General features: G+C 29.3%; 1 protein-coding gene across 2 annotated transcripts in view; it reads left to right on the forward strand.

The window, feature by feature from the left end:
- The first annotated feature begins 2,610 nt into the window (after positions 1-2,610).
- Positions 2,611-27,050, forward strand: part of LOC120775776 (UNC93-like protein) — a 90,872-nt gene continuing 66,432 nt past the window's right edge. The window contains exons 1-2 of one of the 2 annotated variants that reach the window (XM_040106112.1): positions 2,611-2,650; positions 4,370-4,570. The gene's annotated coding sequence lies outside the window, so the exon portion shown is untranslated. Of the gene's footprint in view, positions 2,651-4,227; positions 4,571-27,050 lie in introns of those variants that run through there. The other variant, XM_040106111.1, reaches the window with a different exon arrangement.

Below are 27,050 nucleotides of genomic sequence, written 5' to 3' on the forward strand. Positions count from 1 at the left end.
TCTTTAATTAATTGAAGTGCAAATTTAAGGAATTATCATTAAAATAGCAAAATGGTTGAAAAATTGTCACACGTTTATATTATTGGTTCATTTACAGGTTTGACCGATTTCAAGTTTGCAATTCAAATTAAATTTCTGAAGCGGGGGCTCTTTAGCCGAGTAACTTTAAGTCCACTCAAAAGGCAGGTAAATGGTATCCATACATATAGTACATCCATATACATGCACTTTAAGCGACGCTGCTGAAGCTCTTGTTAATTCGCCCCATTGGATCAGTTATTAGAACCGTTTGTAGGCGTAAAAAAGAGGAGAGAACCAAAAGCATCAACAAAACCTCAACCAAAGGACGATGGACCCACAGACTAATCCAGGACATAGATCTGTGGATAGATAGACAACATGAGGACCTAGACTTTCACCTAGCCCAAATACTGAGTGGACATGAATGTTTTAGAAGCTATCTGTTCCGATTCCATCACGACGTTAGTCCGTACTGTTCGACGTGTACAGAGTGAATAGAAGACTCTGAGCACGTAGTTTTTCATTGCCCATGTTTTTCAAATGTAAGGGAAAAGTCACTTGACGGTAGTTTTTCAGTGAAAACTTTGTCGGTCCTCTGGTAAATGAAAAGCTGTCAGCACAGCGTCATGATAAAACATAGACATACTATATATAGTATATTAGCCGTCTGTCAGTCCGTATGATAGATGAGACTTAAAGTATTTCTCTCTCCCATAAAGTAATACTTAATCCGTTGGTTCCGTGGGAGAGATATGAGTTGGGAGTAGGTTAGGTTTAGCGGATTAAAGTTCCGCACTCCGACCTTCAATGTTTCATCCTCATATGAAATAATGCACATCTATTGAAGGACTTAAAGGAATTCAAAAATCTGGGATGTTTTTCACTAACTGCAGCAAATATTTCGGTTGACTAATTGATACAATTTATTCCTAGCCACACTTGCAAAATTAATCATCATATTTAACGCCAAGCAAAAGCAGTTAACGCAGATACTGATGTATCCTTATCCTTATCTTTCTGTATCGTTGATGAAAAACAGTGTACTGGTAAAGCAGGTCATCCACGGTATCTAAGGTCGCATAAAAATTGTCCGTATAAAAATCTTTCAGTATCGAATTCGATTTCGTTGTGGAATGAATGATTATTTATCGAAAATTAAGCAATGAAATTTACTGTTTACTTTTAAGTCAGAAAATAGATTTTTCTTATAATAAATAAATAAAAACTTGTGAATTTACAAAATTTAATGTACTATACTTAAAGAATCGCTGCTTAATTTTGAAAAATCTTGGATTCACTTAATCACGGAGCCGATCTCCAAGAAGACTTCCGATAAAAAGGTATCTGGCGCTGAGGAAAGCTTTTCTGCTTAAAACTATCTCAAATCCCAAAATCAAGCAAACTCATTGTTACTATAGATTAATACAGGTACTGATCGAAGGACGAGTCAAATTTTTATTTTTCACCGAACTGTGGCTTAACAAAAAATTTAGTTACCAATTATTGTCAAAAATGTTATTCCTTAGATCATTAACTGACAAATATATCTAAAGCGTTCTTATTAATATTTTAAATCGATCGGTTCTGGCGTTTCGGAAAAATTATCCTTACCGCTTCTGTAAACAGCATTTCGATAAAAACTCATTTAAAGTTTAAGCAGCTGATTAAATAGTGGCTACCATTACCCACATATTTTTGAGACTATTTGCCGGATAAATGTTAAATTTTCTGAGGGAATTTATGTGAAATTTTTATAAATAAAATTTATTTAAAAATATACATATATCCACCCAATTCTCATATATATAAATACTCAACTTCTTTTTGAACTTTAGTTTCAAAAGTTCCGCAATGAGAGTAATTTTATGCAATAACAAAAAGTAACAACAACCACGCACCGCCGAAACATCAACCGAATCAAAGATGCGTCTGTGATTGGTTAAAAGGCGTTCACCGAACGCAAGCAGAACGCTTCAAGCGCTGAGAAACTACCAGCTAGCGCACATTTACCAGGTAGATTTAAGCCAGCTGCAATAATTAAACCCGAATTAAAAGCTCAGCAACAGCTGAGCGCTGGCTCTCTTCAACCCAACAAGTACTCTTAATAGCTGACGCTCTTCTCTGTCGTTGCTGCTGCTGCTGTTGCTGCCGCTGTTAGTGCTGCGCTAACACCTTGGACGCCCTTGAGGCAGCGCTCCCCCACATGCAGCGACGACGCCGAACAGCAACTCATCACGTGCAGCGCGGCAATCTCGTTGCCAGCATTGTGTTGGCAATAAGTATTGGCGAACAGGACCCAGCTCGAACGGTGCTACCGCCATTGTTAACCAACAGCAACATCGTCGGATTGTCGGTGCTGGTGTTATTGACGTAGCTGTGCGGTTGTCGTGTTTGGGAGTCGTGTAAGCGCGACCGAATGAACATTGTTTTTGTTTTTTTATGTATTTTTCTCGAACGAGAAGTTAATAGCCGAAGTGAGTGTGTATGAACATTCGTTGGCTCGATCGGAGCAGAGTAGTTAAATATAACGTTGTGTCCGGTTTTGAGCCAACATCATTCCATAACTGAGCGTTCTCAGTCGCAGTCAATTTGTAGTAGCAACAAACGGCACCTGCGAAACCCGTACGTAGTAAGAAAAACGAAAATTATTCGCAGCACAACAACAACAATACGCGTTACTATAAGTTGTTAAAATAAGAAAAAAAACTTAGACGTGCGTTAATTTAGGCGCTTTCGCATCATCACGTCCATTATATACGACTAAGTGTAAATTATCGCCTCCGCCAAACACCACCCTAATCCAACCCAACTAAGTCGAACTGCAAACAACGACGGCAACGCGAACTCTGTGCATACGAGCATTGTTGTTGTTGTGCGATGTTGTATATTTTGTGGCGTTCGGGTGGATCGCGTCAAATTTAAGTAAACAAGTGAGCGGGCGTAGTGGATTGTGACGTTGTCTCGCAGTTTTTTTAAATTTTTTATTTCAAGTGAAGTAATTAACTAAGTGACAATGAAGTGAACTTCTCGTTGTAGAGACACGACCAACATCTTGGTACACAATTGTTGTTGTTGTCACGCTGTCACAATATCCGTCTAACTACCAGCAGCTTCGGCAGTCCACCTGGTCGCGTTTTCGTTGTCGTCGTCATCATCATTACCGTTGACGTTGTATGCTAACGGCTTAGATCGCTTTTCTTCGGGCTTAAGGTGTTCGTCGTGTGCGCGGAACCTCATAATCGGCACAACGGTCGTCGCTGCAGCCACAGTCAGTGCCAAAGCTATAGCTACAGCCACCGCCACCGCCGACGCAGCTGCAGTGAGTGATCTCCGCAGCATACACACGATCGCCCAGCGTCGCAGCCACGAGCGCCCAGCAGCAGCAGCAGCAGTAGCCAACGCAGCAGCGACAGCAGCCACCTTAGTGGCGGCAGTTAGCTTTATTACCGCAAAACTATCTGCGAAGTTAAAACGTATCTGAGGTTTCAATACCGTTTTGGTGTGTTTTCGAGTTGGTCGTGTTTAGCTCCTAAGCGTCTTTACGGTTGTGCAGTACATATGTATATTATTACAATATACTATAATATTACTGAGTTATTGAATAATAAAAAATAATAAACAATTTTGAAAAGTAATTAAATCGCATTTTAAAAATATACAAGCATTAAAAAATTTGTTTGAAAGTGTTTTCGAGTATTAAAAAGCAGTTTGTGCTTCCTTTTTTCGAGTAAAAAAAAGTTTAATTATATTGAATAAAATTCAGGAGCTGCTGCTGTTGATAAACGCAAATTATTAATGCAAGAGAAAATTAACAATTTTGTCGCTTGAATAATTCGGCTTAAGCCTTAGTAACGGCGACGACAACGACAACGAAGCCCGGTGCCAATAAGACATTCCGTTCGACGAATTTCGGTTGTAGCAAAAAAGGCACACAGCAGGAAAAACGCGTACAATTTTCCACAGCAAACTTGTTTCCTTCGAATTTGGCGTGTAAAACGTATAACGGAAATGTAAATTATTCGCCCCCTTCATGTTTATATTTGAAAAAGCGTAAACTCAAGCAAGTACGCGTGCAAAAAAATAAGAAACATACGCGGAAAAAATTATAAAAATTTTAAAAATTAAATAACTGTAAAAAATAAACGCTAGTGTGCAATACGTCGCAATTATATAAAAATTATATATGAAAAAAAAACTTTTAAAAATTAAAAATTAAAAAAAAAACATTATTTGTTTAGATATTTTTATTTTTGTTGAGTGAACTGTAAGCCTCGCAGCTTTAAACACATTTGAAAACGCGTTACATAAAAATTAAATTAATTATTAATTTTAAAACCACACTTTTCAGAACAAAAATTAAAAAACAATTATCGTTACTCGGCGTATATAACAACAAATATACGAAGCGTAATTAAAACAAAACGCAAAATATCGGAATAAAAGAGCAAAACCAGCGTACAACGCTTAATTAAACGCGTCGTTGGCGACTTTGCACGCTTTTGCAGCAGCCAAACAGCAGCGTTGTTGTGCATTTCATGTGCCTTTAACGGTAAGTTTGACTTAAAAAAATTATGTTTCCTTATAACGCTTACGTAATGCCGCATTGAGTTAACAATTTTTGTCGCCAAAAATAAGCGCAAAAGCGACAAGTGAAATTTATCGTGGAAAAATTGTTTAGTAGGTTAAAATACATACATTTTAGTTTATGATATATACGCTTACTTTTTCCTAGAGTGCTTTGAAATAAAAAAAATTTTATGTGTATGGGAGACAGTGTTGTATTTATGGCTAACGTCATAACGTTAAAAATTGCATCATTAACTGCGATTGTATAATAATTAAGTATAAAATATATAATTTAGTTTGGTTGATTTCCACGAAGATGTTTAGGTTTCAAATATTTTATTTGTAAAAAAAAATGTTTTTCATATATTTTATTTGCCGTGTTCAAGCTTGGCTTGGGAGCTTGTGAAATAGATGCTTTGGGTTCAAAAAGTTTTTTTTTGTTTTCAAATTCTGATTGATTTGTGAATATCTTAGATTAATTTTAAAAAATTATTGGGCATAAAACGCCATGAAATCTAGTTTATACTTCATTAATATGAAATTAAGTATTTCATGTCATATTGTGACTATACCCTAAGAATACTCGATGAGAACACAGTTTTGTTCTAATAGTTTCATAAAAATCGAAGAGATTTCTCTATTTATGACATTTTTAAGAATTTATTTCATATTAAGCAACGTAATTATTTTCCTCAAGAATAACAGATTTAATTAATTTAATTAACAAAATTACTTTTATTTTCTCAAAAACCAGCAATTTTTTCTTCAACACAAAAAATACGATAAATCCGAATGCAAATTAAGCAACATAATTTGCTTCAAGAATAATAAATTTAATTAACAAAATGAGTTTAACTTTCTCGACAACTAGCAAATTATTTTTTTCGACAGAAAAATATACAATTTAGGTGAAAAGATCTAAATTTAATTAACATTAATTTACCTTCCCAGGTGTCTTAAGAGGGGTGCAGTATAAAATAATTTTTTTGTATTTTTTTCGTTATTTTCTTTTTATTATTTACTTCAAAATGTTTATTTTGTATCTTTTTTATTATTTATTTCAAACTTTACTATTTAAAGAGTATTAAAAGTCGATACCTGTCTTATGTAGGCTTATATTCGATTTTTTAGTGTTCAAAACTTTAAAGCTTTTCCCCTTAATTCAAGTTTTTAAAATAGCTGACCTTCATTAATTCAAAATTGCTTCAACGATTCCTTTGAAATTTTCAATACTATTTTTGTACATGATTTTCGAACAAACTTCGGAGGGACATTTGTAAACTTGTTAATAATTTTTATTTTACAATAAAAAATTCACCGATTTTTTCTTTTCAAAAATTTTCAAAATATGGAAAAATGAAAGTTTCGAAAACCCCCTTCTGTTTTACAAAACTATTATCTGAAGAGTGGAATTGGATTTTTCTTTCTGGAAAATGAAAACATGAAATTTCGAAACTCCTCTTCTGTCTTATCTGGAGAAAACTATTATCTAACGAATGGCATTTCATTTTTCATTTTGGATGATCCAACTACAAGGTAGGGTACCGCATTACTCTCTAATTCGAATTCGATTAATTGCTGCCATCGCCTGTTTTATATATTTTTTCTTTATGCAAAATTTTTCGAATGCCATACTTTAAGATTACATTGGTTCCAAAAAAGAAATTTTAACTGTGTTGTCATGAGAAATTCACAAAAACAAGATATTATCAAAACAAGATTATTTTCCGATTTCAAAAATTATTTGAAAGCTATGCCATTATATTTCGAAAAAATTATTGAAGATACTTATGCTTGTATGTATGTAAGAGCTCCTTCTAACTTCTAGAGAGTTCATAACTTTTTTTTTAATTATTATAGTTTAATAATAAAATTAATAATTTGCACCAAAAATGCACATGAATTCTGAAAGTTTTTTTTTGAATTTTTAAATATTTTAAAATTCTAAATTAAATTTTTTATTTTTTTTTAATATTTTAACTTTTTTAATTTTTTTAAAATTCCATATTTAAAAATATTTTTCTAAAACAACAAAATATCTAATTTTTTTTAATATTTTAATGTTTTTAAAAATTCCATATTTTCAAAAACAATTAAATTTTTAATTTTTTATTATATTTTAGTTTTTTTTTAATATTTTTAAAATTCTAAATCTACAAATATTTTCCAAAACAATAGCATTTCTTAAAATTTTGAATTATTAAGGCCTTGCAGAAAAATCACTAACCTACGAAAAACAGCTTGTATTGATAGGCGCACTTACATATGTACAGACTTCTAACAAAACTCCAAGCTGCTTCCATTTGGATATTTTGCTATTAACATTTAACAAGCAATTTTCCATTCATATTTAGTTTCAAATTATTAAGCCATAAACACTAATGAAATATGAGACTGAAATGTACTTTTATAGCACTATTACGAAAAATAATTAGCTTACAGCGCGCTGCTGTAAACACAAGGTAATATTTTTACATATGCACATACATACAGACAATATATGATATTTTGCATTTCTCGTTATTTAACAAAACAAAATTTTTGCATTTCACGTGTCTATTTGCGCGAAATGTATTTAATCATTTTGCACACACTTTGCTTTTGGGCTCTTACTTGTGTTTCTGCACCGTAATTACTTGTTACTTGTTTCGTTATCTTGGCTGCCTGCTCGCTTTGCCACCTTAGCATGCAGATGTTTTTCTACAGTAACTGTCACTAGCTGACTGCCATTCCCTTTTCGCATATTTTGCTTCTCATATACGTAAATTAAGTAAAAATTTAACTACCGATTTAAGTATACACAAGCGTGTATGTATATGCATATTTCACTGAACACGCCTTTTCTAGTTATTTATCATCGGTTTTGCGTTTTTTGACTCAAGCGTACTTGAACGCTTGCTTAGTTGTAGCTATTAAATTTAGCACAAAACAGATATTTTCAAGCAAATATTTGCATAAGATTTCGCTTTCATTGTCTGAAGCACAACGCCAAAAGGCACTACAAAGGTGTATGCATACATATGTATATACTAAAGTACATATAACTTTGTTTAGTACATGAAAAATAAACGCACGTGTATGCTCATGCATTAATTTTATGTGTCTGTACGAAGCTGTGAGACGCAAGCTTAGCGGCTGGTACGCGCGACACATCAGGATTGATAAGCTGAAGATAACAGATGCGTGTCCAAAACACATAAAAAATATGAGAAAAAAAAAAAATTTCTTTTGTTTCAATAATTCTTACTAAATTTCATTAGCTCAAAATCAAATAAAAGTTAATTTGTTCGCGGAAATCTGACTAGTCATCTAAGTATGGAAAAAAACCTTTAGGTTGTTTTGACACTCTACTAATCGTAGCTAATATTTTCTGCATCATAAATAATTGCTATACAGCATCATAAGCTAGCCACTGTTATATGTATAAGACTTTTAACTATGAATTGTGTGGATAAACTTTCCATCTTTGCGATTTCTTGGTACTATGATTTACAAAAACTAATTATTTTTTCCCAGCTGGCGGTTATTTACACCCATAGTACTATAGGCAATGAGAAAACAAAATCATTATAATATTCAAAGATAATAATTGCTATTAGCGAAGTTATTTTTCGTTCTTAAAATATCTAAAATTACAGTCTATTGCTGAAGTATTAGTGCGTAAGTAAGGGACTGTGGTTAAAAAGTGAGGAACTGTGGTTAAAAACCTCCACTCAAAGTGGTGAAATTTTAATAAACTTAATGTTGTCGGAACCACAAATAACTAAAGACAAAGTAATGTCGTTTAATTGTGTTCTTAGAAAATCTAAAGTCATAGTCTACTTGGAAAGTAGTGAAGCAAAAATGGTAAATTGTTGTGAAAGGGCGCCTCGAAGGTGGTGAAATCTCCTTCACAATAATGTTATGTAATTAAAAATGTTTCATGACAATATAATTTCGTTAAATGTTGTTCTGAGTGAAAGTACGGTTAAGTTGTAACAATATGAAGTGTTGTTGAACACGAGTAACTTGGAGTGTTTTTAATATTTGCATACTTTGGGCCGTACTCTTCATTGAATATCAAAGTTGTCGTGTTTTAAAGGATTTGAAGTATGTTTTAAAAATAGTTATAATAAGTGTATGAGGTTATGAAATCAATTTACTGAAAACATTTACTCTAAATAGGTTATAAGTATGTTTTAAAAATAGTTCTGCTGAGTGTATTGAATATGAAATAAATTTTGGGAAAACAAATTTCAAATCAATTTTGAGAAATAATTGAATTATTTTAATTTTTTTTCAAAATTGATGCAATTTTTTCTAAGAAAATTCCTTCGAAAAATATTTTTCATATCTCTCTTATATCTTTCAATTTTTCGCATCAGTATTTAAAGCTCCAAAAATTTATTTTTCGACCTAAAGCTTTTTTAATGAGTAGAAGTAACTATTGACATAGCATTGAGTAGACAATGAAGATGCTTCAAAGATATCGATCTAACCATAAACAAATTAATTTATATCATATTCTGACTATTTTTTATTAAAAAAAACTCTGTAGCCTTGTAAAATTTGCTACCAAATGATATTTCGTGCATATTACCATGCTCTATTACCTCTAGTAATATCCAGATGAGTTTGGCATGAAGTTTATATTACTGAGAAGGAAACGTCGGGATGTTCTTAGGTATATACATATATAAGTTATCAGCATTAAAAGCAATTGACTGTCCTTCTTTTACACGCCTCTCTGTATCTATGTACATATGTATGTACGTATCTAAGTTTTTGTGATATTGAACTGAAATTTTGCACACACCTATGTCAGAAGTACCGTTTTCGATGCACTATAGTATATAGCTGTCACACAAACAGATAGACTAATACAAGTACAACTTGTATCAAGTACTTGTGCGGAAAAATTTTTGGAGAAACTTTTTTTTGAAAATTTTTTTTATTTGAAAAATTTGTTTATATGAAAACACAAACAGATCGACTAATATCAAGTACTTGTATGGCAATTTTTTTTTTGAAATTTTTTTTTTATTTGAAATTTTTTTTTTTATAAAAATTATTTTCATAAAACTTGGCATGACTTATAATTCAAGGAAACGGCACAATTTTCGAACAAGTTGTTCACATTGCACCGCTATAAGATATAGCTGCTATACAAAATGACCCATTCAAATCAAGTTTTGAATGAAAAACTGTTTTATTCGACAAGATACACTGATATAAGAATATCACAACAGAACAGCATTTCAAACCCAGATATCAGATCTCTTCTCTAAAGATATACCTATATACATATGTATAGTACAAGTGATGAGCGCTGAAAGATCGTATTTCTGTGACACACAAACAGATATGTACAACAAAAAGTGTTGTGCTGATAAAACTTTTTCAACACGCTCAAAACTACAAGTGCCATTAGAGTACCAACCAAACACATAAGCAAAAGCATTAGGTACCTCGCAAAAGAAGGAGGAATAGTGAAGCCGAAGAGGCACACAAAATTTGACAGCCAGCAAATAGAAACACTCATGTAGCACGCAAATTTTGCCCTAGGCTATGAACCATAAAAGCTACAAATAAAAACAACCACAGCAAACAGATATTTGAATAGCAAAAAGAAGCAAAAACTGCGGAACAACAGCGCCGCAGGCATAAAATAGTTATCAGTTTGCATGTACAACTATATAGCTGTGTACTTATATATAAGTATGTGTACTATTTTAGGTATGATTGCGCAGAAAAACCAATATTTTCGCCCGCCACTCAATTATGCATAATTATTTCACTATAGTTGAGCCACAAAAGTAGCAAAAAAAAGTTAAATTACTGTGTACAATGACCGCTGCGGGCCGGCATGGCAAAAACACAGCAAGTCATTACATACTTACATGAAGTAACTACTCGTATATCATATATACATAAATACGCGAATAATTATTTATATAAAATATAATTAAGTTTCGCAATTTGTTACACTCAATTTGTTTATTTACACATATATATAGTTATTGTATTACTTGTACATAATGCAGGAACCACCTGCTTGGTCATCCTATACGTATACGTAATTATTATCGCTAATACATATGTATGGATGTATGTATATATAAGCAGGCATTATTTGCAATGTTTGTTTTGCTTCATATTTCAATATTATTAAATTGCAAAATGATTTTGATGATGGCTATTATATATAATCGTCTATTAAAATCATAGTGTTTTTTGCTTGCGACATGATTTTATATTTAATGAAATGTTTACTGTTGTCAATGGCGCAAATTATTCTTATATTATATGCAAGTGACACTTAAAGTTCTGTTAGATGCTTGGATTAGTTTTTCATATCTTTATGTTATTTGATAAATGTAAGGAACTATTACTTTTAAGATGGATTTTGGTTTTGCTTGTCAAAAATCTACACATAGCTGACCCACGGAAGGGCAAAATTTGTTAGAAAAAATATTTTTTATATGAATCGAACCTGTCTTTGAGTACACACCTCTAACAAGGTAATGACAGCTATGGGTTATTATTAAAATTATTACTAGAGGTGCTTTCTAGGCGCTATAAATTAGAAAATTTTCCACGACAGTCGGGTCTAATGTCAACTCGGCAGAATTCTGCCGCTACAACAACAACTCGGTCCCGTGGCAGTCGGGTCTACGTAACCGGAACGGACACGTATTTTTTTATCCGGCCAAGGACTGTCATTTCGCAAAATTCTGCCGCTACAACAACAACTACGGAAAAATTTATATTTGGTAACCCTAAACCTAATAATTTTATACATGAATAAATTTTCCGTAGTACTGATAAACTAAATACCACATTTTTATAACAAAATAACTGAAATAGAAAATATATAAAATTGTGCGACAACCCTGTTCGACCAAAATTGGTTCATAAACATACTTATATTGCAGAGTAATATATGTTTATACAAGCTAATTCAGTGCAATATTTTCATAACATAAAATAAAAAAAATTTAAATATGGCAACCTTATGCGCAAAATTAAATATTAATAAATAGTAAATAAAGTAAGAAATATTGGAATTAGTACTAAATTTGTGTAACATAAAATAAAAAATGTTATTATATGTAAATGTGTATTAATAAATAGTAAGCAAAATAACAAATATTGTTAATAAAAGTTCATATACGTAATTAAACCCGAAAATATAGTTACAGTATGAAGAAATTGTGGCAACTCTATTTCAGTTAAATATTTTTTCTTAGTTAATTTTTTAATTTAATTATTTATTTTTTACGATATGCCAATATTTTGAAGATGTAGTCCAATATCAGTTTTTGAAGATAATATGGCAACCTTGTTTAACAAAATTTAGTCGTTATACTAATATACTGTTAAGTTCAGCTCCATACTTTTACAACAGAAAATAACAAAAATAGTTAAAAAAAATGGAAACCTTATGGAAAATTTTTTAATTGACAAATATTAAGCAAAATGGCAAATATTGGTGTTGAGGTGGACATACCTACTTGAAAATGATAAATAATGCAATAGTTACAAATGTAAGAAATTCTGGCAACTCTATTTGCGAAAAATACTTTTTCTTCAATATCCGCATGTTGGGGGTCTTTCAGCTATGCCAATTTATTTAAGATATAGTCTAACTTCATAATGGTTATAATATTAATAATTTTATATACACATGTAGGTATAAAAGTCAAGAAAAAATAACAGTAATTGTTATTATCTGAAGTTTGTTACTTATATTTTTTGCCAAATAAAACGAGTAATATATATAAACACATCCAGTTATAGTAAAATATCAATCAGTTAATTATCAGTTTCTTTCTTATGCCTTCTTCCTTTCAACAATATATTTATTATTGAATTTGCTGTCATAAAATTGGAATCTAATAGCAATTCAAATCAGCTTCTAAATCTACTATACGCATACAAGTGCATATGTATTTTGCTTTGCACATTTTTTTAATGAGCACTGAATTTGTCGCCTCAACCTCCTACTTATCAAGCTAGCCGACTCTGCTCGCCTTGGCATTGGCATTTGTATAAAGAAATGGCAGCTAAATAAGATCAATTTGAGACACACTCATTGTAATGAAAGAATGCTTAAACACACACACGTACACACCAATACAGAGTAAGAAAAAACAAATTTTTTTAATGAAAGAATGCAGTCAAAACAAAATAGCAATAACGCTTCGAGCACAACATCAACAGATGAAAATAGACGCAAGAAAAAAAGTTGAATAAATAATCGTCAAAAAATAAAAATTTATTCCCAAACCAAATCAGTCTGCCAACTTGCAAGTATATAAGTGCAGTACATATATGTGTCTATAATATGTGTGTTTCGATTATATGAAACAAGTGCTTTTGCAATTTTTATATACTTGTATGTACATATGTACATTTTGCTGGCGCTCTGCCAACCTTGTCTGCTCGTTTATCTGTATGTCTGCCCGGCAGTCTGTGTTTCCTACAAAAACCACACACAGGCCATGACGGTAAATATGTATGTATCTTGTATATATGTATGTATTTTTGTATGATTGCGCTTTTCTAAATATTTTGCACAAAATTTGTCTAAGTACATAAATAGTACCCAGTGGCGATTTGATAGGAAATAAAAAAAATATTTTTATGAAAAGAAATACATAAATGCAAATACAACATGCTTTTTTAAATGAATAATCTTTTAAGAAATTTTCAATATTTAGAAATTGTTTTTTTTTATAATATTATACAAAGTAAAATAAAATATTTTTAATACAAAATAAATCTAAAACAAAATATTGCAAACCTTAAAAGCAAGTTTCGCAAAAAAAACAACAAAAAAATAATTTATTTACATAGATAAAATGTAAAAATTTTAAATAAAATAAAATACAAAATAATTTTGTAAAAAAAAAATGCCGAAAAATATTTGGAAACATAAAAAAATATATGTATATTCTTATAATAAACATTAATAATAAAAAATAAATATTTAAAAATTTTTTTTTGTTACTGCAAGTACTATAAGACAGTTTTAACTAAATAATAAAATTTAAATAAAAAATGTAATTGTTTTTCTAATATCTAATAAATATAGTAAAATGTATATTCCAAACCTTAAAAACTAGTTTCACAAAAAAAAACAACAAAAAACTAAAAAATAATTTACTTACAAAGATTAATTGAACAAATTTTATATTATATAAAATAAAAATAAATTAAAAAAAAATTTGAAAAATATTCAATAAAATTTAAAAAAATTAAAAATATATACTTTTTATAATAAATATTACTTTAAAGCATAAAATGTAAAGTGTAAACTAGAAAAATAATAAAAGATAAATATTTAAATATTATTTTTTTACTGCATGTAGGACAGAATACCATACTTCTTTATATAACTTGAAAAACAAACTTTCAATATTTTATATATTTTTTTAATAAAAATTAAAAAAGTAAAATTAAAATAAATATTTATTTTTTAATAAGCCAACTAGATACTAATAAGCTAAAATAAAACAAAAAAAAAATTATTTAAATAAAAATATTAAAAAATTTATTTTTCATAAGCTAATTAAATATTAAGCTACAATAACAAAAAAAATTAAATAATTCTTCCTTATTAGCATATATTTTTATCAAAATATAAAAATTAATATAAAACTAAAAAAAATTAACAAAAAATTTAAAAACTAAGTCTTAAGTCTTCAGCGAACTTAACAACAACATAAAATTAAGAAGAAAAAAATCTAAATATCATATTTTTCAATTTTTCATTTTAATTTTTTCTTCCTTTCTTTTCCTACTGGGCGTGTGTGTACTTTAGCACTAGCGCGTAATCGCGATCGCTTCCCCGACACTGCTATCAGCGTTGTTGTACTGCTCCTGTATTTAAAAGTGTTTTGCTTGACAATTTTTGTGTTATGTATGTGTATGTGTGCAAACGAGTACATACATACATACTTACATATGTACAAGTATAACGACATGTTGGCCTACTGGTGTTTACTTCCGATTTCATCAATGCAACACATTTCTTGTGCAGATTGTATTGATTGTTTGCACTTGTTGTTGTATGAGTATTTTAATAGTTTTCTTTCCTATTTGATTATTCATTTATTTATTTATTTATATATGCGCTTGCTTGTGTTGCTTACTTTATTTGACGTTTTGCTTTCGCCAATTTTCTCAGTATTCGTATGTACATAAGTATATATATATACTGACTGACTGACAGCAATTGCAATGAAATTTATTTATTTCCAAGTCGTTGTTCGTCTCGCATGCGTTCTGTTTATGGGTCGTAGATGGCACGCTATATTCTTCTATTAATAATTTCTTTTTTTATCGGTTTTATTGCCGCAATTTCGTTAGACACCTCAACGAAACGCGATAAATTGGCATTGGATGTTGGCGACACAAGCAGCTCTCTGCTTACTCACAAGCGCGAGTCGCCCGACTGCAATTGCAATAACAATTGTAAGAATATGCTGGCGCACTTGCATTCTTTTACGAAGAAAGCATGAAAATGTAAATAAAATATTCTTAGAAAAAATAACTGATGCGTTTGGGTTTCTTTTTCGAAGAATATATGATACCTAAGCACACGTATCAATGAAATACCTGAAAATCAGTTCATTTTTTTGAAGGAAAGAAGAGTGTGCAACCCATTTATTTAGTTGGGGCATAAGGCAGGGGCACAAGGAATAGTTCTATGAAAACAATGCGCTTTCTGTATGTATCAAATAAAAGCTGTTGCTTTGTTGCAGCTGCTTTGAGAACCTTAGTACTGATGTAGTTTCAATTGAAAAGGGCTGAAAGCTGAATAATTGCTAATTTCTACGAATTGAGCTTGTTTTTCTGTTGCTATTTTTAAACCTTTTTCGGGTGAACGGAAAATTTTCGACTTGTCGCAAACTCATTAAAAATTTAAAAATTTTACAAGTGTTGTTGTGGTTGGGTGAAGTTACGTTAAGTTATCAGCAAAAAACTAATTTGAAATGTATAATGAATAATATATGATATTTGTTACCTAAAATATTAAAGGATATTAAATTTTTTTATAAAATTTAAGATTAATAAAATTGTTGAAATATTATAAATACGAATTAATTTTAATAGAAATTATTTCTTAAAATTAAATGAAGGTATATTTAATTATTATAATTACTCTGTGCATTACATAAATATATATTTTTAGTATAATGTACCAAAACACATGTTACTAAAATATAAAAAAATTACTTTTTGAATAAAAAATATTTATTACACTACAAAAACATAGAATGCATAAACAATTAAATTTTGCCGAGTGCGCCGAGCTTGGGAAAGTCATCACAACAAGGGTATTTTTTTTTATATAATATATATATTTGTCAAACATTATTAATTTTTTTTATTGAAATTTTAATTTTTTGCGAAAAACAGAATATTAAAAAAATAAATATTTCATTTTGTGCAAAAACATAAAATAAAAATTTTTTCTAAAAAAAAAATTTTTTTAAACTTTGGGCCGAATTATATTTTTTCTTTTTTTGCAGAAGATAAATATTACTAATTAATGAAACATAATTATTAACTTATTAAAAGAATTTTTTATTAATTAATAAAACATAATATTTTTTATTGATAACAATATTCAAAAAAATATTTAATTTGTGGAAAAAACGGAATAATAAAAAAAGTACTTTATTTTTGGTAAGAAAATATTTTTTTTTCAAATAAAGTTTTTTAAAAAAGTTTGGGCTGAATTTAAATTGTTTTTTTTTTTTGAAAAAGCAAAACATTATTAAGTAATAAAAATAATAGTTAATTTTTTTATTGCTAACAACATTTTAAAAAATATTTAATTTTGTGCGAAAAAAGCAGCATAATAAAACAAATATTTTTGGTTTTGCAAGAAATAATTTTTTTTTTAAATTTTGGGCTGATTTTAAGAAATAAAATTAGAAAAGAATATTTTTTGCAAAAAGAAAATTTAAAAACATATATTTTTGCAAATAATTTTCATATTTCGAACCGAAAATTTTTATCAATAAAAAAGAAAAAAATAAATATTTTTTTTAATATGGAAAACAATTATTTATGAAACATATTTTTAAATAAAAATTACATATTTTTAAAAAAATGTATCCAAAAATTTCACTTCAAAAAAAATTTTTTACTTTATACATGTTCAGAAGGCTAGAAAGAAATTGAACCAAATCTACCTCTTAACTGAATTTTCATTTTAATTTCCTACTTATTTCGCATTCGCAAATTTCGGGAAACATTTACAGTGCATTTTTTGTTATTTAAAGAATAATTTTAAATTATTTCTCTGTTAAAAGACAAAAATATTCCTACGACTTTACGTCAATACTTTTCAATCCCGTAAATCTGTGTGTATATATGTTTGCTTGTATGGCCAATAACAACGTCTGTTGCCAAGAAGAATGAAAATTCCCTACAGTAAGCAACTGGCACGAGGCCAAAGGTAATTCGTTAATAAGGAAAGGCAACAACCTTACCAACAACACGCTGTAGTGCGCGCTTGTGTTACGCTATTTGTTACCGTTTAATGCATTTCATTCGAATGCTTATTTAACACATTACCTACATATGTATATACATATGTACATGTAGTACATACATACATATGTTTATATTGATTAGGCTACAAATGAGTGCTTATTGCTGATGTGATGAGGCACATGGCAGTTAGAAACACACACCTTGGCACGTGCTTTGCTGAGCTAGCGGTTGTTAGACTTAAATATATGTATGTATGTATGTATGTGGTAGAGAGTATTTGCTTACAGAAAAAGTATTCTGTATTTATTGTAAACAAATTTTTGTATTTTAAAATTAAAAAAAAATCCCATTTCGATTTTCCTGTCTATTTAGCTCCCTTGACCCTAAAGGAGTTTCACTAAAACTGATTTTATAAATATTTTTTTTTCATTTTTTAATTATCGGAAACATAATTATCTTTTGCTAAAAAAAATTACCCAGTTTAATAAGTCAATGAACACAACGAAGTTAATGCAAACGGAATTCAATCAAATTTTGCAATTTCAATCAAAATTCGCCGATTAGTGGTTGTTCACCTTGTCCGATTGCCCAAAAGTGAATAATGAATGCACTGCAAATTTGAAATGATTTCAATAAATTCATTGCATAGTGATTCAGCTATCAATGTCGGCTATGCGAAAATATTGCTTTTTTTGTTTATGAATTTATGATGGGAAATATTTGAAAATATTAACAATAAATTATGAAAAGAAAATTAAGTATAATAAAAATACTAATAAACATAAAACTAAAAAATACACCTATATACAAATGTATATATATAAATATATTTATATTTTAGCTACAAAAATTATAAAAAAAATGTAATTATTAAAAAATATTTAAAACCATTTTTAAAAACTAAAAAAATATTATTTTTAAAAAATTATAAATAACGAAAAGTATTTTAAAAATATTAATGCAATTAATAAAATCAAGGATTTAAAAAAGAATAAAAAATAATATTAAACCTAAAATTATAAAAGTACATCTATATACATATATACATTTTAGTTACAAAATATATAATTTATTAAGATCGGAAGAGCACAAAATTATCAAAAATTATTTTAAAAAAATTATAAATAAAGACATTTTTTGAAAAATTATTAAAATTAAACAAAATTAATTAAAACCAAATTAAATTTCTAGCTTTTCGAGAAACTATTTCAATAATGGTATGAAAAATAAAAGAAAAATGCGAAATAACAAAAAAAAAATATAAAAATTATTTAAAAAACTTTTGAAAATACCGAAAATTTTATAAAAGAAATTAAAAGTTTCTTGATTACTTTTAATGACAATAACTTTTTTAGAACTTATTAATAAATTTAATGATATTAAAAAAATTGCAAAAAAAATGTGAAGATAATAAGAAAATTAAAAAAGAGAAAATAAATTGAATAGAAAGAAAAAAAACCCAAAAATATGAAAAAATAAAACAATTATAAAAATTATTTAAATCTTTTTGTTTAAAAACAATAATCTAGTGAATTAGTTATTTCGTCTATTTTATTGATAATAACTTTAACTTTAATTTTATTTGAAATAAAAAGTAGAAAATAATAAAAAAACAACAAGAAAATTTTTAAAATTAAAAAAAAATATTAAAAAAAAATAAATTGTTTTATGAATTCAAATATCAGTTTTCATGTAAAAATAAAAAAAACCAACAAAAAATAATTTAAAAAAATTAAAAAAAATATTTTAAATTGTAATATGAATTAAAATATCAGTATTCATGTAAAAACAAAAAAAAAACACAAAAAATAATTTAAAAAAACTTGAAAATTTTAAAAATATTTTAAAATATTAAATGGTATTATGAATCAAAATATCCGTATTCATGAAACTGACATATTTTATTTTTTACTTGATACATTGTCATGATAACAAGATAACTTTTTTAAATTTATTAAACATTTCACTGATTTGATTTACCGATGTACTATACTGCTAAATATTGTTTGTAAGTTAATTGTTGTACATTCTTATTATTATTATTTTGCTTCTTAGCATCAACCTTTTAACCTAACCTAACCTGAGTACTTTCTTGGTCAAATTATTATTTTGCCTACAAAAAACTTAGTTTACTGCCTGTGAACACCCCCTTGTGCGAGGTGACTAACAAAAATCATTATACGCAGCAAATCAATGTTCAAAGCGTAAAGTTAAGAGTCATCATTGATATAAAAAGTATCGACTAGTTATGTTTACAATCGCAGTTTGGGTGAAGGTCAAACCTATTTTGAACTACATGCACTCAAATGTACACATAGTATATTTGTATATATATATACATACATATAGTATAAAGTGTGTTTTACAACAGCTGATAAATAAAGTAAACAAAAATTTGTGAAGAAAACATAACTGCTAATAAAAGTTTCGTACAAACAATCACACATATATACGAGTTAATGATCTCTGCATGATTTCACACAAAATTTCAAATGCGCTTAATTCAAAATATTTCATATGCGATGACGCATTTAATTAAATTCAAACTTCAATAAATTTGACACACACTCCTTTGTGGCTGTGCTATTAGCATTATTGTTAGATATATTATTATAAAACCATTCCGAAATTCATTTGCGCGAATTTGCAGTATTTAGTGCTTATCGGCGGGCAGCTGCACTTGTACGTACATATACTTATAAATACATATATATGTGTATGTGTGTGTATATTAACCGCAGTCGGTTGCAGACAGACAGTTGCGTTGTTATGTGTGTGCGGATTTCAATCTTGTTGCGCCGCACTGCTTAGTTGCTTGTCTCTGTACTCTTTACATATGTACATACTCCATACATTTGACACATTTTTGTGTTGGTGTGTGCTCTTGATGTCAAGTGAAATGCGTAGATGTTTTGAAAATTTTCCACGCACACAATAACAAATAAACAAATGAACGCTAAACACACAAACACATTTACTTAATGTAGGATACCCAGGCGTATGAGTCATCTGCATGAATGTGGAGCAAGTGTAACAGTAAACGTATGACGGCGGTAAACAACAAGGTGCAGCGTGAAGCTGCAAAAGAGTAAACAAATGCAGTGATTGGCGAGCAAAAAGTTGTTGTTTGCAAAAAAACAAAGCAAAAACAAAAATATTTAGTGAAAGTTGCCGACATTTCTGAGCTGCGGTGGGGGTTGGCTACTTGTTTTGCATATTAATATCAAAACGAAAAACCCAAACTTAGGCTGCATTGAAGCTCGAATACCCTTCACAGGTGCATTTTTGACAGCATAAAAGGGTATGAAACGTTTTTATCTTGATTTTGATTGGTCAGCTTGTATGAGTGCTATATATAGGCTGTAGTGGTTCGATCTGAACAATTTGTTTGGAGATTTTGCCGCTGTCTTGAGTAATAATCTCTGACGGTTCTTTGCAATCTTGTATTACTTAGAGACCCATATACACGAAAATCGTTTACCGAACCGAAAATCCATCTCTTCTCAGCTGCTTACAGCAATTGATATGAATTTTGAAATAATCTTTTTTTAATTTCGCAATTTTTTATCTCAGCTTTCTGATGCAAATCAGTGTTTACTTTTTGCCGCAGGCTTAAGTTGACACATTTTTCATATTTAATTAAGCTTAATGACATGTGTGTCTTTTGTTTCTGTAAGTGAGTTGACAAATTTCTGTTTATGGCTGAATGCACTTCAATGTTGTTGAACTATTATTTTATCTACACAGATGCATACATACACTTGCGGCTCACACACATACCTTTACATACATACATACATACGGTTATAAATATAAATTTAGAATAGATGGTGTTAGGTAAATAGCAGACGGCAATTACGGAATTATAAAAAATTATTACGAAATAATCATAACGAAAAATAGTTAATAGTAGTGACAATCAATGTACTTACCACTTGTTATTTATGCCGAAATCAGGGTCAGGATACAATTTTCACACACTTTTAATTATTTAAATTAAAAACCATTTAATTAAATTTATTAACACTAACACAGGTTTGATTTGATTGAAGGCTGAAAAGAAATTTAGAATGAAGATTTAGAAGTTGTTTAATGTGTAATTTATTTTCTAACTAAAAGAATATAAAATCGCATGATACAAAATTGTCTAAAGTCTAGCAAACAATTTTTCCAACATATGTTTTTAAAATAAATTGCATTCAAAATGTATTTTAGTTAAAAATTGGTTTTAAATTTCAATGAAAAATAAAATCGCATGATATATTTTTTTTTTAATTCTGTGAAATAATTTTCTCTAAATAAACTTTCAAAGGAAATACACGCAAAACATATTTTTAAAATAAATTGCAATTAAAACGTAATTTTTTTTTAATTAAATTTGTTTTAATTTCAGTGAAAAAATCGCATGAAATATATATATATATATATATAAATTTTAATTCATCAACTAACTTTTCAAAGAAAAGCACGCAAAATATATTTTTGTTAGAATTTTTTTTTGGTTGAAAATAAAATCGCATGTGACCAAAACGTCTAAAATCACTCAAATAATTTCAGCAAATAAAATCTGAAAAAAAGTACGCTAGACAGTTATTTTTTGCTAACATTTTTACGCTTCAACAGCTTTACAACAAACTCATCAATTACAATACACCTACAGCAAATCACTTGTCTCCAATTTTTATTATAAAGTGAAGCAATTCATCAGTCTCCACCTTTTTCATAATAATTAATGTACTCAGTGCACAGCAAGCAATCATATGTTTTTTTCTAAATTGACTTGAGCGCTTTAAACTGACAATTCTCGTTTTTTTCTATTGTGCTCGGACATTTCCAACAAATAATTAGTTTTATTTTGCTGCGTTAATTTGTTTGAAAAAATCGCTGATCGATTGCTTTTAAATATTGATTAACGAGCGACATATTTTGAATTGAATAATAATGCATAAACAAGAATTCCAACTTACTTGGAATAAAAAAATCTAACAGGTAAATGAAGTTGTCAAAAATAAAAGCTTAAGTAATACATTTCTATACGTGATGGCTTAACAAAAATCAAAAAAAAGAACAAAAACAAACAACGACAAAAAAAAACTTAAAAACATTTTTAATAACGACGCAGACACTTATTGAGTTTGCCTCTTTAAGGGTAATTATAGTCACTTAAATTGATTTTTTCGATGAAGAGTATTCTTGGAAAGGAAAAACTCGCTTAGAAATGTTTAATTCAATTATAAATTTTTAAGCAAAACAAAAATTCTATTATAATTTCTGTATTATTACGTCAATGTTTAATTTGACAAACCCATCAATCTTTAATTTTGTTAGAAAATGCGCAATTAATATAAAAACTAGTTATCGCTTTTTGGCATTTCGCCAGTTTGGAGGGAGCGAATCAGCGATTTTTTTTCTGTTTTGTGAAAAGGAAACTGGCTTTAGTTCATAAAATAAGCCATAGAATATTATATTATATAAGAAAAATTTTGATTGGCTAACACGACTTTATATACAAAATTTTGAATAAAAGGCTTTAATAACCAAAAACAGAAAGATAAACTCGAGTTTATTGGTAACTTTGGTGTTAATCATTAAACACCGAATTTACAGAAAAAAATAAATAAATCTGTACAATTTTATTTACAAGCTTGTAAAAATTTGCTCAAAGATAAACTCGAATTTATTGGTAATTTCGGTGTTTAACAAATCGAGTTTACAAAAAAAAAAAATAATTTGTGTTTAGATAGGCGTATACAGGATTTGCAACATAATTTACCTGTAATACTGAAAATTTTGGTAATGACAAATCCGAGTTTAACTTAATAACTCCGGGGTTAATAGTAAACACAGAGTTTAAGAACAAATTAATTCAATTTGTAAGTTTGTATTTACAAGCTTGTAAATCTACTCACAGATAAACTCGAGTTTATTGGTAATTTTAGTGTTCAAAGTTAAACACCGAGTTTACGAAAAAAATTCTTTATTTTGTGTTTAGAGATGCGTAACCAGGATTTTAACATAATTCATCGGTAATATTGCAATTTTCGGTAATGTCAAACCGGAGTTTAACTAAATAACTTTGGTGTTAATCAATAAACATCGAGTTAAAGAAACAAACTCCTTCAATTTTTCTTATGCGAAATATTTTTAGGTGTTATAACAAGAGTTTGAGACTTGATATATCGTCAAGATGGAAAAAAATGAACTAAGAAGTAGAACATTAACAGCCTTTTGAAAGTTAACATAAGCACCATTTTTGGCAAAATCAAAAATATTTGGAATTTTTTCTATTTATTTTTAATTTTAAATAGAGTTGCAAAACGTTTAATTTATTAGGACTGACTTAAATGCTATTTATTTTAATACAAGCTTTTCTATTTATTTAAAAGGTGTTAAAAAAATAAATCACAAAACATTAACTTTTCAGAAACATAAAGCAGCTGAAGTACTTACTATCTAGTATTTTCTTCATATTTCATAAATATGACTGACTAACCACACTTGATTGTTTCAAGTATTTTCCATATTTTTTATTTTCATAGATATAACTGAGTAACCACACTTGACTGCGAATGACTTATGATCAAAAATAAAATTTTATTGCTCCATTCAACCCTGCTTTCCTAATTTACGCATACATACATACATACATGCTTTGTATAGCGTTCCAACTCAATAATTTGTAGACTGCCAAACGTCAACGGCAACCAATTGCCGCAAATAATTAAAAATCTTCGATGTAATTTTAACGCCCACAGCAAACCAATTGTCTCAGAATTTTGCAATTAGGAAAATTACACATTTCCCAAAAGTAATTAATCATTAAGAAATTAATCAAAAACAACAAAAAACAACAAAGTATAAGAAACTAGCAAAGGCAAGTTAGAATTTTACAAAATTTAAAAAACTTTTCCTAAACGGAAGCGTGTTATGCAGCGTTTTTGCATCAGATACTCCAATAATTGCACCGACCACTACAACAAATACACGTCTGTGAGATAGCAGTGCAGGAGATTGTCGGAATTGATAAATGGGAAGTTGCAACAATGATTTATGTGAATTTCCGCAATACCGGCCAGCAAAGGTGAAGTACAGCACGTAGAGGGTGTAAATTTTTATTAAGCGCATTTTAGCAAATATTTGCGCAATCAAAATGCGCAGCATATCATCTTCCCGGAGCGCTTGTGAATGTGATGTGTTGAATGAAGTACAAAGAAATTTCACAGAAAACTGAACTTCCTGCTAAACAGCACAACAAATATAAACAGTGTTAAATTGAAACGCATAATTATATTTAATTTCTTTTTGTGAAAAAAAGCAAAACAACTTATGCAAATTTGTGCAATAAATTTAAATTTCTACCCGGATCGTATGCAGCACATTAACACATTTATTGGCAGACGTTTAGGCAGAAGCTGCAGCATGCATATTAATATTTGAGGTTAAAAAATATAAACATTACCAATTGCATATATAAATTTGGCAAAAATAAAGAATTACTGCACTTTTAAGTATAAAATGGGCAACAGTAAAAAATTATTACAATTTTATCTTCAAATTTGGCAAAATTCATATGAAACCACTAGCGTACAACAACGATAAATTGCATCAAATAATTGATTATAAACCGCACAACACCTTTACTACAATTATTTACTATGTTACTCATACGTCATGTTGAGCGCTGCTGTAGTGGCCGTCAAACCGCCGGCTGCAAGCACGATTTCACATGAAAAACCGCAAACACATATGGATCACAGTAAACCCAAGATATGTCAATTTATTTTTTATTTTTAATTTTTTTTTGATCATGCAAATTACACTTTTTATTGTTGCTATTGTTGTCAATGAATTCTGCAAATAATTGTGGTTCACATTATCAGTTTCAGCGTATATTTCTTGCGAACGTGCTGAGTGTTGCTTAAGTTTACTACAGTTGAGGCGCAGAGGCACTATTCATGCTTACTTTTATTGTAGTTGTAGTTATATGTGATCTGATTGTTGACATTGGACATCGGCTCATACATCAGAAAATACATAATTTGTGTTGCTGGTCAGGATAGTGTTCCAATAAAGGTGCCACTGCGGTATTTATTTTATGTTTGTCTAAGAAAAGAGAAACTGCGTAGATAGAACCTCAGTACCTCAGCGTTTCAAGATAACAAAGCATATTTGTTCTTATTTGGTGCTAATGACGTCATATGAGTGCTTGTGAGTGATTGGCGGGTGAAACCTTAGACATTTGTGATTATGTTCCAAGCTATGCTCCGCGGCAAGATCAAACAAATTTATAGACTGTGTAGCATATTCATGTGAATGGCAATCTTTTCAATGCAAATTTCTCATTACATGACAGTTTGTATTTTTATTTGTTAGTTTGGTATTTAGTTTTTAGGAGCACGCCTTTGAAAATTATTCGATTGAAAACAAAACAAAAACTGATGGAAATTTGAGTTGAATTTTGGAAAATACAAAAGAAAAATTCTGTATTACATAAGCCTAAAAAACTAGCTTATTAATGAACAGAAAGTATTAAACTTGAGTTTGTGAATTGTAGACGTAAGAAAAGTATTTATTAAGTAAATGTTTAGATTATTCTCCAATATTTCGTTTTTATTTTTGGGATTTCGAAAGGGATAGAAATCTGACTTACGCCTAATTCGTATCTCGTAGCCTGCCACACTTTAGAAATTTAAAAAAAGTTAATCCTTTGTACTTACATATATTGACTTTGTACTAAAATACAAATATGAAAGTATTTACATATAAAATCTCCGGCTGTTCCTAAATCTATATTTTCCAGTTTTCAATTATTCATAACCTAAAATATTCGAAAATGAGTGAGTGAACCCCGAATATATTTACTTACTCTTAAGTGAGTTATCATTTAAATACTTATTTATTCAGATACCGCTTTTATTTACATATCCAACGACCTAGCATTAAAGTAAATACTGATTTTGCAGTTTTTGTTTGTTTTATAAATACGTCTCCTTATTATGACCTTACGTATGTTTGCGCTTCTTATTGAGTACAATAAATTTAATGGCATTTTGGCGGTTTATCTCATTACAATTCTTCTTTCTTTTGAGGATTTTTGATTTTTAAATATCTGAAAAATATGGCCTGTGCTATTTGTTATTCAAAACTATTTCATTCATATATTCAAACAATTTCTTACCATCTTTACAAAATAAATTTGACTAAAACGACTTAAGTATTTCCTCAATATAGATCTTAAATTTTTTCGTCTGCTTTTTAATGAAAGTTTGATAATTTCATGTTAAAAAATGCGGAAAGTTTGCTTACAAGCGCATTTCATGTAATAAACTTTATCGCAAAGAAAATTCCACAAGCTTTCAATAAAATATTTTCCAATCAAAAGCAAGAATATTCAGGAAGTTAACACAACAACTACGCTACATACAAGCTTTAGCAATTATGTATGTAGACATATAGGGTGATGTCAGGCACTACAAGTACTTAAACGTAATGCTGTTATTCTCGCTTCTTGCGCTAAATAATGAAGAATTCTTTATGCAACTTTCAACATCAAAAATGATAATAAATCTTATTGAAATGGAAACATTTCATTGTCTTCAAAGTGAGTGAATACTTCTCGGTATTTACGGCTTGCTAAAAGCCAATTTGTTGTTGTTGGTGTTGATGTAGTGGCTTTATCGGCGATTTGTTGCATTGACAGCAGGTTCACCAGCAACAGGCACGTAACAGTCAGACGAACGGACAATCAGTCACTCAATCAATGGATCTGCCAAGAGACAAGGCGAGACAAGGTGGCTTTTTTCCAATAATTTACATTATGTTTGTGGGTTTGTAAGTACTTGATATGTTCTTATGTAGGTGCTTGGGTGTAAACGTGATGAGCACTAAGTTAAAATGCGGTAAGAAGATAGGAGTTGTGGGAACGTGTTGTGATGGGGAGTAATCAAAAGGGATAAAAAATTCGAATTAAA

The sequence above is a fragment of the Bactrocera tryoni genome, chromosome 4 (genome assembly GCF_016617805.1).
Source record: "Bactrocera tryoni isolate S06 chromosome 4, CSIRO_BtryS06_freeze2, whole genome shotgun sequence".
NCBI lineage: Eukaryota > Metazoa > Arthropoda > Insecta > Diptera > Tephritidae > Bactrocera > Bactrocera tryoni.